Source organism: Delphinapterus leucas, chromosome 5 (assembly GCF_059928025.1).
Source record: "Delphinapterus leucas isolate spDelLeu-1000000601 "Yukka" chromosome 5, BTC_Dleu_Yukka2, whole genome shotgun sequence".
Lineage (NCBI taxonomy): Eukaryota > Metazoa > Chordata > Mammalia > Artiodactyla > Monodontidae > Delphinapterus > Delphinapterus leucas.
In genome coordinates this window covers 3,624,881-3,640,452 of record NC_143133.1, presented here as the reverse complement: position 1 = coordinate 3,640,452, position 15,572 = coordinate 3,624,881, and the positions used below count along the sequence as shown (strand labels likewise).

The window sequence follows — 15,572 nt, the reverse complement described above, 5'->3', positions numbered from 1 at the left end:
CCACTGCGCCACCGGGGAAGCCCTGGAGTGATTTTTAAAACATTCACGTGTGTGCTTTTCTGCATTGTTTGATTTCTTTATAATGAGCAAATAAAATCTCAGAAGAGCCTTAATGATTTTCAAAAAGCCAAAAGCTCTTATTTAAATTCCTCTAGAGGAGTTTTCCGGTAAAGAATGAAATCAGTTGAACGCTTAGCAGCCAGCATGCTTTTAATAATTAAACTTTTTATTTTGAAATAATTGTAGATTTACATGCAGTTATAAGAAAGAAGAAGAAATCCCATACACTTTTCTTTTTAATTTTTATTTTATATTGGACTACAGTTGATTTAGAATGTTGCGTTAGTTTCAGGGGTATAGCAAAGTGATTCACTTATACATATACATGTAATCCCACATACTCTTTGCCCAATTTATCCCAGCAGTAACATCTTGCAGAACCGTAGTACGATCTCACACCAGGATGCTGGCATCAGAAGAGTCAAATTACAGACCATTTCCAGCACCACAAGGATTCCTCATGTTGCCCTTTTAGAGTCACTCCCACTCCCCAACCACCTCCTCCCCCCCTTCTTAACCCCTGGCCCACTAATCTGTTCACCATTTCTACAATTTTGTCATTTCAAGGATGCTATATATAAATGGACTCCTATACTTATTTAAACTTTGGGAACTGGCTTTCTTTTTCACTCAGTGTAACTCTCTGGAGATGCATCCAGCTTGTTGTGTGTATTAATATGTTCCTTCTTATTGCAGAGTACTGTTCCATGGGAGCGGATGTGCCACAGCCCTTCAGGGACGAACCCACTCAGCCCCTGAAAACATCTGGGCTGCCTCCAGGTTCTGGGTATTACGAATAAAGCTGCTATGAACATTCACGCTCAGGTTTCTGTGTGAACACCAGCCTTCGTTTCTCTGGAGAAACGTGTCCCGGATTGTAAATGCTGAGTCCTATGGTGGTTGCATGTTTAGTTTTTTGTTTGTTTGGTTGTCTTTTAACTTTTTATTTTATATTAGAGCATAGGTGATTAACCATGCTGTGTTAGTTTCCGGGGTACAGCAAAGGGATTCAGTTACACATATACACGTATCTATTCTTTTTCAGATGCTTTTCCCATTTAGGTTGTTAACATAATACTGAGCAGAGTTCCCTGTGCTAGACAGTAGGTCCTTGTTGGTTATCCATTTTAAATATAGCAGGGCGTGCATGTCAGTCCCAAACTCCCTAACTATCCCGCATGTTTAGTTTTTTTTAAGAAACTGCTAAGCTGTTTTCCAGGGTGGCTGCACCACTTTATGCTCCCTCACCAGCACTTGGTAGTATCACTATTTTTTATTTTAGCCATTCCTGGAGGTGGGTAGTGATACCTCACTGTGGTCTTAATTTGCACTTCCCTGATGGCTAATGATGTCGAAAATATTTTCATGTGCATACTTCTCATCTGTACATCCTCTTGGATGAAATGTCTCCATGTCTTTTACTCATTTGCTAATTGGATTGTTTATTTTACTGTTGAATTTCGAGTTTTTTCTAATATATATTCTAAATACTAGTCCTTTATCACATGTGGTTTGTAAACATTTTCTCCTGGTCTGTAGCTTGTCTTTACATCCTCTTAACACAGTCTTTTCTTTTCCCTCTGCACAGATAACTGACATGTTTGATTTATTTATTTTTATTAAAGTATAGTTGATTTACAATATTAAATTAGTTTCAGGTGTACGACATAGTGATTCAATGTTTTATAGATCATACTCCATTTAAAGTTATCACAAAATATTGGCTATATTCTCTGTGGTCTACAATACATCCAACTTACCAGTTTTTCCTTTTATGGGCTGTGTTTTCTGTGTCGAGTCCAAGGAAGAATTCTTTGCCTAGCTCTAAATCTCAAAGAGTTTCTATGTTTTTGTTTCCTCAGAGCTTTATAGTTTTACATTTAAGTCTGTGATCCATTTTGAGTTAATTTTTGTATATAAGGTGTGATGAGGTTTAGGTCAAGGTTTTGTTTGGTTTTGTGTTGTTTTGTTGGTCTGTGGATGTCCAATTGCTCCAGGCAATGAGCTCCATTTTTTTAATGCAATTAAAAATACGCTAGTGCGTCATCCATATTACAGGTAAGTATTGTTTTGCGAAGCTTTAATTGCAACTGTATACTGAACAATGTAAAATGTCTAGTTTGAAAGTCTGAAAAATATAACTCTAAGTATTTTTTCCTAAATATTCTGATTTCTACCTATGATATCAGATCCTGTTGACATGCGTACCACAAGCAAAGCCTGAACAACCGCTAAAAATGTATAAAAATTAAAATGATTAGTATGTGTGTCTATTAATTAGGGTTTTATTTCCCACTAATTGTGGGGGAAAAGGTCATCATTGTACAGCCCTGTGACTGGATAATAAATATTTATATCCAAAGCAAACCTAAAGTGTTATTTCTCTATCTTGCAAAATTCAGGGCTGAAATTTAAACTTTCAAATACTTCGTATGTATCGAAGGCAGGAAAGTTTAGTTCAAGGAAATGTCTAGGGCCAATAACAAAGATACAAAAAGGCCCTCTACATCATAGCAATTCCAATCCAAGTTCAGCTCTTTGGCCCCAGGATTTAAGAGCCCATTTTGGAATCAGACCATCTGTCTGACGCAGACAATCTGTGTTTAGTTCTACTTTGCCACTTTCTAGCTGTGTGACTTTGGGAGGGCCTCTCAAGCACTCTGAGCTAAACACCCGCCTCAGTAACTGGGGGTAAACACCACCTATCCCAGTTGATTGAGTGTGAGGATTGAAAGCCACTTCTCAATGCCTGGTACAAGGTCAGCCTCTCAGTTAAGAGTAGCGTGCTTCCCTGGGGGCGCAGTGGTTGAGAATCCGCCTGCTAATGCAGGGGACATGGGTTCAAGCCCTGGTCTGGGGAGATCCCACGTGCCGCGGAGCAACTAGGCCCGTGAGCCACAACTACTGAGCCTGCGCGTCTGGAGCCTGTGCTCCGCAACAAGAGGGGCCGCGATAGTGAGAGGCCCACGCACCGCGATGAAGAGTGGCGCCCGCTTGCCGCAACTAGAGGAAGCCCTCGCATGGAAACAAAGACCAAACGCAGCCAAAATAAATTAATTAATTAATAATTAAAAAAAAAAAGAGTAGCTATTATCATCATTGAAGGAAAGTAAAAACTTTTTCACTGTCCCAGGCTCACTCTACATGCAATTAGCAAAGAACAGCAAATGAAGGAAACCAAAATACTTGCTCAATTTTTAATAAGAAATGTTTTTAAAAAAGAAAGAAAACAGGGAGAAGGAAGAGGAGGCACAGGAAGGACAGGGGTCTGGCACCTCGCCAATGCTCGGACGACACTCATTACAGGCCTTGTTGACTTGCACAGTCATCAGAGACCACCAAATGGGGAGGGGTACTTCCTCTATCCAGAGCACCATCTCCCAAGGTGCTCAGAAGTCGGGAACACCTTGAAACGGGCAGCAGGCTTTGGACAGGAGAGCCACAACTTCCTCACAGAAATCACGGCACAAAAAGTGACCCATGTAGGAGGTGCCAACTGCTATAAATACTTGATGGCAGAAGCTGACGTCATGGCTTCTGTACGGGAGACACCCAAATCAAACTTGCCAAAACAGCAGGGAAAGCACAGAGCAGAAACCCACGCCGTTGTGTGCAAGTCTGATGCCGCTGCTACAGGAACAGTTATAACCAATGACCCCGCTGCCCTGAGTGCTACTTCTTTCCACATTTCCCAAAGCTCTGCGATTGCGCTCGCAGAACATGTGTATCAACCAGCAAAATGCCAGGCCCTGCTCTAACCCTGCAGCCCCGCAGCAAAACCCAAAGACAAGTGAAAAATTTTCTTCCAAGTGGGAAAGAGCAGGAAAGTCTGATCCATCACAACAGCATCAAATCCACTTACTAGGAGACACCCACATAGCTGCTTGCAGGCACATCACGCTAGTCCCTGGGTGACTCCCCTTCCATAGGAGTTGGGGGGTGACAGCAGGCCAGCTACAGGGGCACCAGCACTAATCTTGGAGGCCATGACTCAGGCAGTTTTAAATCAACGGTCACTCAGTCTCAGGTGAGCCATAATCGAAATCAAAATCAGGTCTCTCTGGAAGCATCTGTACAAGAACTGGGCCTTGGGCCAGACTGGCGCAAACATGAATGTCGCAAGCATGAATGTCGCAAGCACTGTCCAGAGACCCCCTCCCCGTGCCCTCTGCTCCCCACAGGGCCCCTCCCTCCTTGCACAAGTGGGGCCCCGAGCCTGTGGACATCTGCCCGTTACCCCATCCCAAATGTGCTTTCAAGAAAAGCTTCCAGGACAGCACCCAACACACAGGATGCGCTCAATAAATACTTCCTGAAATGAGCAAATGTAAATTACTTCAATTTAACAAGACTTTTTAAAAATGTGTTGTCTCTCTTGGAAATAATGCCACGAGCTTGAGCAAGCAGCTTAGCTGCTCTCGACTACAGTTTTATCATGTGAAATGTTTAATAATAACAGTGTTCATCCATAGGGTTGTTGGGAAAAATCATAAGACCTAATTCGTGTGGCAAGCTTAGCAAACAGGACCTGGCACACGGCGAATGCCCAGTAAATGCCGGCTGCCATGAGCTATTAGTACCTGGCTCTCCAAGGGCAAAAGGAGTATATCATGCCCAAATGTATCGTCATAAAAGGCTGTCCCTGTGTACTGCTGGGGCAGAGCCGTGGGACAGCATGTATCAAATACTGTTTTGTTTTCTAAAAATATCCCCAAAATGTACATATATATTTGCATGTATACTGGAGAAGAGCTGAAAGGAAATCCAGCAGTTGTTAAATAGTGCTCACCCTGGGACTTCCCTGGGGGCACAGTGGTTAGGAATCCACCTGCCAATGCAGGGGACACGGGTTCGATCCCTGGTCCAGGAAGATCCCACATGCCGCGGAGCAACTAAGCCCGTGTGTCTCAACTACAGAGCCTGCGCTCTAGAGCCCACGAGCCACAACTACTGAGCCCGTGCACCATAACTACTGAAGCGCGCGTGCTCTAGGGCCCACATGCTGCAACTACTGAGCTCGCGTGCTGCATCTACTGAAGCCCGCACGCCTAGAGCCTGTGCTCACCAACAAGAGAAGCCATCGTAATGAGAGGCCCGCACACCACGAGGAGTAGACCCCGCTCGCCGCAACTAGAGAAAGCCCGCGCGCAGCAATGGAGACCCAACACGGCCAAAAGAAAAAAAAAAAAATAGCCCCAAAGACAGCAAGAAAAGAAAGATTTACCTTTGCTCTTCATCTTACGTACTATTTCAATTACCTTCAGTGAGCATCCATTCCTTCTATAAAGTTTTTCCAAAAAATTCACTGCAAATTTTCTGGAGAAACAAGGGGGTGCATCAGGAAGGTGGAAACATAGGACAAAACTGAATGAACCTAAGTGTCGAGTCCAGACTGGGCAAGCCCCTGTAAACCACAGCACATCTTTCTGCAAACTCAGGACACCGTCCTCCACCTTCCCGCTGGTGAGATAATGCAGGACACGGACACTGAGATTTTTCTCAGCAACCTCGTGCCTTTTTGCCTGTGTCTTCCTCAGGTCACATCAAGCACCCTGAGGGATTTGGAACCGCCCTTCCAAATGCCTTCGGTCTGTACCCCTGCCCAGCGCTGACAGCTTCCGTCCTGTGTCTGAAACTAGATTGCAACCCTAGTGGTTACAAATGCGCCTGACGTTTCCTTGTTGTTTCCACTGTACTTGGCACGGTGCAGAGAACAGGTCAGCGGCTGACCACGCTGGAAGGCACCTTAGGAAACACACCATCTGCCATTCTACTTACAGAGACACAGACCCGGGAATGGACCTGGCTTTTTTTGGTAACTCAACCAGTTACCTGCTTGAAGCAGGGCAAAGCCAGGTCTCGGGACTCCCAGGTTGATAAGCGGCCCCATAAGAACTGCTGTTTCTCCTGCCTTGAACACATGCACCACTATAGAAGATGAGGGTGATTTCTCACGAAACTGCTCAGCCCAGAGCCCTGAACTCACACTGGTACAAAAACAGTAAAGTCCAATGAGATAGAAGGATGACCCATCACAAAAAGGATGTGGCCAAGATGGGGAAGGGAACTCACACGGGTTATCACGAGCTCAATGACCAAAACAAAAACCAAACAAAGAAGCCCCACCTGAGTAGGAAAGATGCAAAACAGATCCATGACGCTAGTACCATCGTTGTTAAAATACAGAGCTATCAGATAAGCGCGTGTACACTTTAAGGGTGAATGCAAAACTTCCCCATTTTTGGAATAAGAGAGCTACCTGGAATTTGTAAGAAAGGCTATTTACACAGCATTATTGGATTCCTACATCATAAATAAATAAATATAGGTTTATAGTCATATACACACACAATCAATTCATATATGAATTACATTATTCGGTTCATATATGTGGGAAGTTTGACAATATCAAAATAACCATGCACAATCTTTTTGGACCAAATTTATAATTTGGTATTCAATGCTCCATATTTGGGGGTCACCCTTCTCTGGATGACAGCAAAACCCAGTGGCTTTAGAAGCAGATTTTACGCTATCACTATAATGGATAAAGGAAAGAAGGAAAGATAATTTAATTATCAAGGGAGTGAACTTCATTGCTAAGCTATATTTGTGTCTCAAGACAATCTTCTAACTCATATGGAAAATATAGTTCACTGAACACAGAAGATCTTCCCAAATTAAAAGGGTTACTAACAAAGTTCTCTTTCTCTTACCAAGAAAATTGCAATCCTTAAAAGACAAGTGGCCTGGACTTCTCCCTTAGAATATATCTTTATAGCAGAAGGTTTGCAACATCAAAAGACAATTTAGATATGTTTTGAGAGTAAAAAGCTGAAAAATCTGCATTATTTTATGATCTGCATTGCCTTTTCAGGACTGTCCTAGACTCTCAATAAAAAATTCTCTAAATCAAAAAATCTCCACCCCAAAAAAGGCTTATAATCTAGGAGAAGGACTAAATAGAGAGTAAGTATTATCTTGTCAAAGGCAATATATATTTCATACCAGCTTGCCTCCAAAGAAAACAAAACTTGCAATTAGAAGACCAAGTTCAGGTCTGAGCTTAACCATCTACTGTGGGCTCTGCCTGATCTGTCTTAGCTTCAGTTCTCTAGTCTTTAAAATAGGATCAAGCCCAACAGTTTAGAGTCACTCTGAATGTGAGTGTGAAGAACTTCTTCCTGAAGGCGTGACATCCAAACAACTCCTAACACATCTAATTTTTCATTTAATATTTTTACCAGCAAGAGAAACATGAAAGACAATATACAATGACAATGGCCAGACCATATAAAAGCAGGGCTCTGACCCTCGGGCCGCAGCCGCCGGCCCCGGGAGCCAGCCTGCTGGGAGTCGGACCTGCAGGAGGGCAGACTGCTGTCTCTAGTGACAAGCCAGGAGGCCAAACAGCCACCGCTGGACAATCGGCCAGGACTCGATCAATACTGACGGCCTCCCTAATCGTCGTCCTGCCTCCGACTCGGGACCAACCGCAGAAGGCCCCACCTGCTCCCTGACCAGTCACCCGGGATGCACCCCCTTCAGTCACCCTGAAGACACCCCCCAGGCCTCCAGCCCCCAGCAGGGCACCCTGAGCCCCCTTTTCTCCACTGGGAAGCTCGCCCACGCCTCTGCCTGCCTCTGGGTCTCCGCCAGGCTCAAGTGATTGTGGCCGACTCCCTTGCCACAAGCCAGCTCTGAATAAAAAGCTTTTGCCTTTTCCATGTGGCTGCTCTTTGTCTATTTCCACAAAGAAAAGTCTTAAACCAGGGGCTTCCCTCCAGATGGTCAGTCCCTAATTCAGAAGCCCAGTGAGGGAGATTCCAAGTCTGGAGAGACTTCCTGTCCACCAGGCCCTCTTTCCACGAAACCTCACTTTCTTGAGCTCTCAGTCACTCCCCCGCCGTCCAGGGAAGTAACCAAGTGTTAAGGAAAGATCAAGGGCTTTGAGCTCAAACCCCTGAGTTCATCAAGAATTTCATTTTTCCACTTATAATTATGTGACCTTGAGCAACTTAACATCTCTAAGCCTCCGTCTTCATCTGCAATAGAAATATCTACCTCTAAGATTGTATCAAATGGGACACTTATGTAAGGTAGCTGACGAGTACTGGGTGCTCAGCAGGTGTGGGCCCCCTCCTCCCAGCCCACCTTCCCCCACAAGGAGAAACACAAGATGCCCCAAGAGAAGACTGGTGACCCCCGCACCTGGGTACCTTTTATTCACACGAGTCGCAGTGGTATCCAGAGTGCTACCAAAAGACAAGATTTGTTTCCATTGTTCAACTGGGTATGGGTCACTTCTAACTCACATTATATGATCCATAATAAGGAAGTAATTTTTCTACACAACCCCATAGTTGTATTTTTAGCAGACTTTATTAACTCTAAATCCACTTCAGAACCAAAAACAAAACTTTAATCTGTGACACTGTTATAAGCAGAAAGGGACCTATGAGACAAATTGAACTTTTGTCCAAAGAAAAAAAGAAAGCGGTTCTGGAACACTGGGCTGGCTGTGAGAATGTGAGAACATTACTTATGTTCACAGGGGGCTGGACAAATACCTGCCCTGCCCTGGCAGGGTCAGAAGCTGGGTTTATTGGCACCTCGTATCCTCTGCTCCAGGAAAAGGACCAGCACACAGGTTGTTCGTGCAGTCAAGGTCACCCATCACGGGTAAAGGTCTCCTTCTTCCTCTTCTGTCCAAGGGGTCCAGGTCTTGAGGCTGCTCCAGGGCCTCTTCGTAAGAGGAGTGAGCCCAGCCACCTTGGCCTCTTTCTCTGGCAATATTACCCCTTCTCCCTCCACCTTCCAACCAGCTAGACTAACCTGCAGAGTACCTCTGTTCAGTCTTCAAGGGGTCCCAGCCAGTGTTTAAAACAATTCCAAGATTTAGGCTCAGGCTTAAAGAGGTAAAGAAACCTCAGGTAGACACACCACCTTGACAAATATCACGTGGACTCTCGCTGGAGGCAAGGTTTGCGAGCATGAGGTCTCCATGGGCAATCTAGAATGATGGCTCAGAGCTCTGGAGCCAGGCTGCCTGGGCTCACACCCCAACTCCAACACTTCCTGGCTGTGTGATGTGGACAAGGCCCCCAACCTCTCTGTGCCTCAGTTTCCTCACTGTAAAACAGTCACAGTAATAGGGCTGTGACTAATAGGGACTCCCCTGGTGGCGCAGTGGTTAAGAATCCACCTGCCAATGCAGGGGACACGGGTTCGAGCCCCGGTCCGGGAAGATCCCACATGCCGCAGAGCGGCTGGGCCCGTGAGCCATCGCCGCTGAGCCTGCGCATCCAGAGCCTGTTGTTCCTTAACGGGAGAGGCCACAACAGTGAGAGGCCCGCGTACTGCAAAAAAAAAACCAAACAAACAAAAAAAAAACCCAGTCAGCATCCTTGTCCCTTCCACCATGCGAGGACATGGCAAGAATATGCTGGCTGTGAACCAGGTCCTCACCAGACACCGAATCTGCCAGCACCTTGATCTCTGACTTCCAGCCTCCAGAACTGTGAGAAACAAATTTCTGTTGTTTATGAGCCACGCAGTCTATGGCATTCTGCTATGGCAACCTGAACAAACTAAGACAGAGGGTCACACTTCAAGCATAGGAAAACTCAAATAATCAACCCATCTGGAGAGAAAAATCTCACGTAACTTAGGACCTCCCAACACACAAATCTGTATTCACGGGAAGAGGGGATTTAAAAAGAAAGCATCATGCCCCACATCCTCAAGAGCCATCCTGACTCTCACAGTTAAAGTAACTCGGAATCACATGCTGTCAATGTTTGGGAAAACCCTGTACAGGTTTCAAAAGTCATTCCAAAATTATGGCTCCCAAACAGTTTTCAGATGTATTCTCCTTTCTCTTCAGACATCCGCCACAAACCTCTTCACCAAATACCTGCCTAGGAGGCACCGTGTCCCGCTCCCAACAAGCCATTTCTGTAAACTTCTGACACAAAGGTCCAGACTAGATGACAGTCCCCAAACCTAGCTCCACCTACCATGGCAAAAAATACCCCTCGTTTGGGAATTCCCCGGCGGTCCAGTGGTTAGGATTCCTCGCTTTCACTGCCAAGGGCCCGGGTTCGATCCCTGGTTGGGGAACTAAGATCCCACAAGCCATGCATCACGGCCAAAAAAAAACCCTCGTTTGTCACACCACTATCTAACGTCCAGAGCAAGAATCCATCATTTTTACTGCTTCTTTTTCCTTTTCTTGATAAACTTATGATGAAAGTACAACCCACAAAAAGGAGCCTTCTCAATGCTACTGCCCCCAGAGACGCTGCATAGACCATGGACACTGGGTCAGGTAAAAGGAAACTGGATTTCCAAACCCTGAATTCACTGGCGGCGGCTCCTCACAGGAAACTAAGCGGACGACCTTAAGTACACAAAACAAAAGGCGAAGTCAGCTGCAGCATGGGCATGGATGGAAAAGAAGTGTTTTCAATGGAGGTGTTTGAGGACATACAAAAGCTATCTTCTAGGGAATTCCCTGGTGGTCCAGTGGTTAGGGCTCTGCACTTCCACTGCAGACGGGCACGGGTTCGATCCCTGGTTGGGAACTGAGATCCCTACATGCCACTCGGCACCGCCAAAAAAAAAAAAAGCTACCTTCTAATACCACCAAGGGCTGAAAATTAAGTCTTTTTTCCATATTAAAGAATAGATAATGGGTGGAACAGAAATTTTTCTTTCAAACTACGGAAGTATCATGAAACTACTCTCAAATCCTTCGGGCTTTATTAGATAATCAAGCTGAAAAGCCATGAAAAGATAAACCTTTCCTCCAGGATACAGGTGTAATAAAACCTCTGACCACGTCCTCGAAACAAGGGAAGACGGTATTTTTGAAAAATATTTTCAGGGACTATAAAGGAGCCTTTGAAATTAAAATAATCAGAGCAATACAAAATTCAGAGAAGGGTTTAGAGGAGAAGTTGGAGAAATCCCAAAAAGGAAAACAAAAAGACAAAGAAATGGGAAAAGAGAAGACATTTAAGGAGATTCGGGATCAGAACAGAGGACCGGCAGTCTACAGACGGAAGACGCCCACCCAGTGCCCATCACAATGAATGAGACAAGATCCACGTCACAGCGCAGCCACCACGACATCTACAAACACGAGGAATATCTACAAGAGCCTAAAAACTCACCCAGAGGAAAACACGGGTCACATACAGAGGAATGGCTCTGGACACATCACCTGTCACGATGAAGCTGGAAGTCAACTGAGCAGTGCCTTCCCAATTCTTCAGGAAGATGATTTCTAACCCAGGATTCTATACTCAGCCAAACTATCGATTAAACGAGAGTAAAATATTCCAACATTATACGAGATCTCAAAAACAATTATTTCTTGCAAAGCTATGGTGAACACGCTCAACCAAAATAGAGAGAAAACTTTAGAAGGAGGCATCTTACCCGGGAAAGAGGTGAAAGGAATTCTCAGGGTGATAGGGAATGTGCAGCAGGTCTAGGAAGCAACCAGTTTAGAGGAAAGCAGGCTGGTGAGCGGTTCAGGAAGAATTATCCCTTAAAGAAAAGGACAAACTGGATGATGCCCTGTGGTATGTGAATATACAAAGAGGAGACTGAAACTTTAGGGGGTGGAGGGGGAGAATTGATAGCACAGAAAACGAAGCAAAACAAAGCAGGGCAATTCTCAACTCTAGGAAAAAGAAAAAAAAAAAACTGTAGAAGAAGGGAAATGTAATCAAAATCGACTACATATCTCAGCTGTGAATAATGTTTCCATAATCATAATAAGTGCTGTTGAATATTTAACCAAAACCTTTAACGTAATTATACTGAGAGAACAGAGGAAAAAAGAAGTGGGCAGTGCAAAAAGGAGTGGGTAGGTGACCTAAATCGTCTTCTTCCTTAGCAGGATGTCTCTCACCCCAAATCTGGAAGAAATAGCTAAAATGTTGAAAGGGGAAGCCTCTGGGGAGCAGGAATCAGGGTGGAGAAGGGTGGGGTAGTGACTGCTGGGTTTTTGTTCTAAATCCTGTAGAACTTTTGACGCTTAAAACTATGCGCCTGTATCACTTTGTTTAAAATGGGGTATTTAATTTTTAAACAAAATCTGATACTTAACCGGCAAGAATATCAGATTAAGCGGTGTGTTCTTAAACTTTTTGGAATCCAACCCCTTCGAAAAAGAACGGAAAGCTATAAGTCCTCCCCCAAGTACACACACACACAGGCACAGACACACAACATTTCTGCAAAGGGTATCAGGCAGTTGGTAAATTCCTGAAGGCCAGGTTAAAAGCCTTAGGATTTCTAGATTCTGCTTTCTTATAGAAGGAAAAAAAAGAAATCCTAATGAAAAACTATTAAAAACACCTACACGATCAGATGAGATCATGCTTGGTCTTCGACGCTGGTGACCATCACCTGCGGTTTCCTTGGCCACAAGATGCACCTCGTTCCTAACTATCAAGGAAAGTATGAACTCTGTTTACTGCACTTTGCTTCAGCCTTGAAACAGGTTCTCTAAAGCTCAGGAATGTGAATCCCTGTTGGGTTGACTCAGCTGTTTCCATTCTAGAACCGGACATGGAATTACGCACTCTTCACCCCATGAGGAAGAGTCCTTCACGTCCCAAATCCCCCAGGTGGGTGTTTTTTCTAACAAAGCAATTACTCTGATGACTTCTTGGTGAAACTTCTGTAATCAGAGTGGCCCATTTAAGTACTCCAAAACACAAAGTTTACTCTGCTTCTGACTGACCTGCTGCTATAAACCCCACCATCAGCTCCACGTCGAGTCAGAAGAAATGTCTTGCCATTTAACAGCGATCTTAACGGTTCTGCCAATTTGCTTAAAATATCTATGCCTTTTCTTTCTCTGTGAACTGAGGGTGACAATAACAGTGTCACTGGACGCTGTCATAAATGGATTGGGTAATTGTGGGAGGCCCGTGTGCATCCCCTGGAACCTGTGATTTGTCACATCTGTCACATTAAAGGGGCTTCGCTACAGACCTCAGACAGGGGTATTAGACAGGGGGATTATCCTGGGATTCTAGGTGGGCCCAAACTCATTGCATGAGCCCTTAAGAGCAGAGAACTTTCTCCAGGCAGAAGAAGAGAGATGAAGCAGAGGGGACACCAGACAGCTGGTGCGGGACTGGCCGGCCCTTGCTGGCTCTGGCAACCAGGGGGTTCCGAGCAAGCTCTAGGAGCTGGGGGCAGCCTCCCAGCTGGCAGCCAGCAAGGAAACAGGGTCCCCGGTCCTACAAGTGCCAGCTACTATCGGTATATTCGGTGGACAATCTGAATGAGCTTTCCTGCAGTTCTCCTCCAGATTCTCCAGTAAGGAACATAGCCCTGCAGACACCTTGTATTTGCCCGGTAAGACCCGAGTCAGACTTCTAACCTACAGACTGTAAGATAATAAATCTGTGTTGCTTTAAGCCACTCCGTGTGGGGCAATTTGTTACAGCAGAAGCAGGAAACTCATACAGTGATATATGTGAAAATACCCAGCAGTGTCTGTGACATCATCAACGTTCAACAAGAGTCAACTGACTTCCTTAAATCAAAAGACAGGGATGGCCATACTCCATCCAAAACAACAGACCATAGACTTGTTCTGATAAATGCAGATTTGGGGAATTATAAATTGCCCAGAATATCTACATATTCTAGGCTTCAGGTAATTCACTGCCCTTCCTTTCATTTATAAACCTTTCACTGCCTGTCTTGCCTGACAAACTCTAAGTGCCACGTAGGAGAATAAATGCTGGATTGTGTGAACCAACCCGGCTCCCAAACTCTCCTGCGTACCCCTAGCAGCACCTACCACCTGCACTGAGTGATACCAGGTCTGCTTCTCCCGCTACACTGTGAGCCTCCAGCGATTCTCCAGTGAGGCACTGGGTCCCACCTTCGAATCTCTGCATGTAGCCCATACTCGGGCACATCACGGGTAATCCATCTGAAAGGCTGTCAAACGATATGACGGTGCAACGTGCCATCTGCATCTAAAGTATAAAGTGCACTGCAGTTTCCAAGGTGGCTTGAGGACAGAAGGCCAAGGACACTGTGGTGCTGAGGTCAGGTTCACCCTGATGCCTGCTGCTCACTCTGCTGGAAGTTTCAGAGGTGAACAGGCCAGCCCTCAAGACAGGGCACTTAGGAACTAAAGTGCCCAGCAATTATGCTTCATTAAAGAAAGGTTCATAGGAACAAACGTATGAGACAGACTGTTAAAGGCTACATTTCTGCACATTCAGTAGCCTTACTTACAAAAGATTAACGTCTCTGAAACTTGAATTTGATGTTCCCCCAAAAGGCTAAGATATCAAACAACACGGGCCAATGAAAGACAGAAAACAATCCTAAATGAAGTTGCCTGACACCCTTCAAGTTAAGGATCATCCATACATTAAACATTTGGAGTTTTAAAAAACCCAGATTCATTACATTCTTAATGAAGCACTTTTTTTAAATCCTTGACAACATAATATTTTACAACTTACAAAATTACGTTACATTCATGATTTCATTTTATCCTCAGAACAATCTCTTGAGCTAGATAGAGCAGGTACTACCAACGATTAACTCCATTTTACAAGTGAGGGAACTGCAGTTCAGAGAAGTACTTGGACTTAACAAAAGCCTTACTGGGGCCAGCTTTCCTGTGCAAAAGAACAGGAGTAAGTTATCTTTACTACACTATTCATATTACATCCTATCAACATTCAAAACGGTTTTGATGTAGCCAGCAATGATAGACACGTACATGATAAGATCTTTAAAATGGAAAAGAAAGAAGAAAAAACCATTTGGTAGGGCTTCCCTGGTGGCACAGTGGTTAAGAATCCGCCTGCCAAAAAAAAAAAAAAAGAATCCACCTGCCAATGCAGGGGACACGGGTTCGAGCCCTGGCCCGGGAAGATCCCACATGCCGCGGAACAACTAAGCCCGTGAGCCACAGCTACTGAGCCTGCGCTCTAGAGCCCACGAGCCACAACTACTGAACCCTCGTGCCACAACTATTGAGCCCGCGTTTCTCGAGCCCGTGCTCCACAACAAGAGAAGCCACCGCAATGAGAAGCCCGCGCACCGCAACAAAGAGTAGCCCCCGCTCGCCGCAACTAGAGAAAGCCCGCGTGCAGCAACGAAGACCCAACGCAGCCAAAAATTAATTAATTAATTAATTAATTAAAAAAAAAAAAAAACATTCGGTAGGTGATGTGGGATGGGGGGGGAAGTAACAGCAAAGACTTAGATTTATAGTCTAAGAAAAAATTTATCCCTGAATTTCTAGTTCTAGGCAAACAATGCTTAGACAAGATGATTTATAGAATATCATCATCTAAAAAACGGCGAAAGCACCATCAGTTCTTTAAGGTGGGGTGGATTCAGCACTCTGATTAGGCCAGCAGGGAAGAACTGGTTAACCCTCTTCCTCCAGTAAAGAACAAGAGGAACAACATGGAAAAGCAGAGCTCAAACGCTATCTTCTCCATCCCCAG

The 15,572-nt window shown here is 44.8% G+C and overlaps 1 protein-coding gene across 2 annotated transcripts in view; it reads right to left on the bottom strand.

Moving 5' to 3' along the window:
• The window catches only part of AFAP1 (actin filament associated protein 1), a 149,176-nt gene that overhangs the window by 129,332 nt on the left and 4,272 nt on the right, over window positions 1-15,572 (bottom strand). The gene's annotated exons all lie outside the window — the stretch shown is intronic.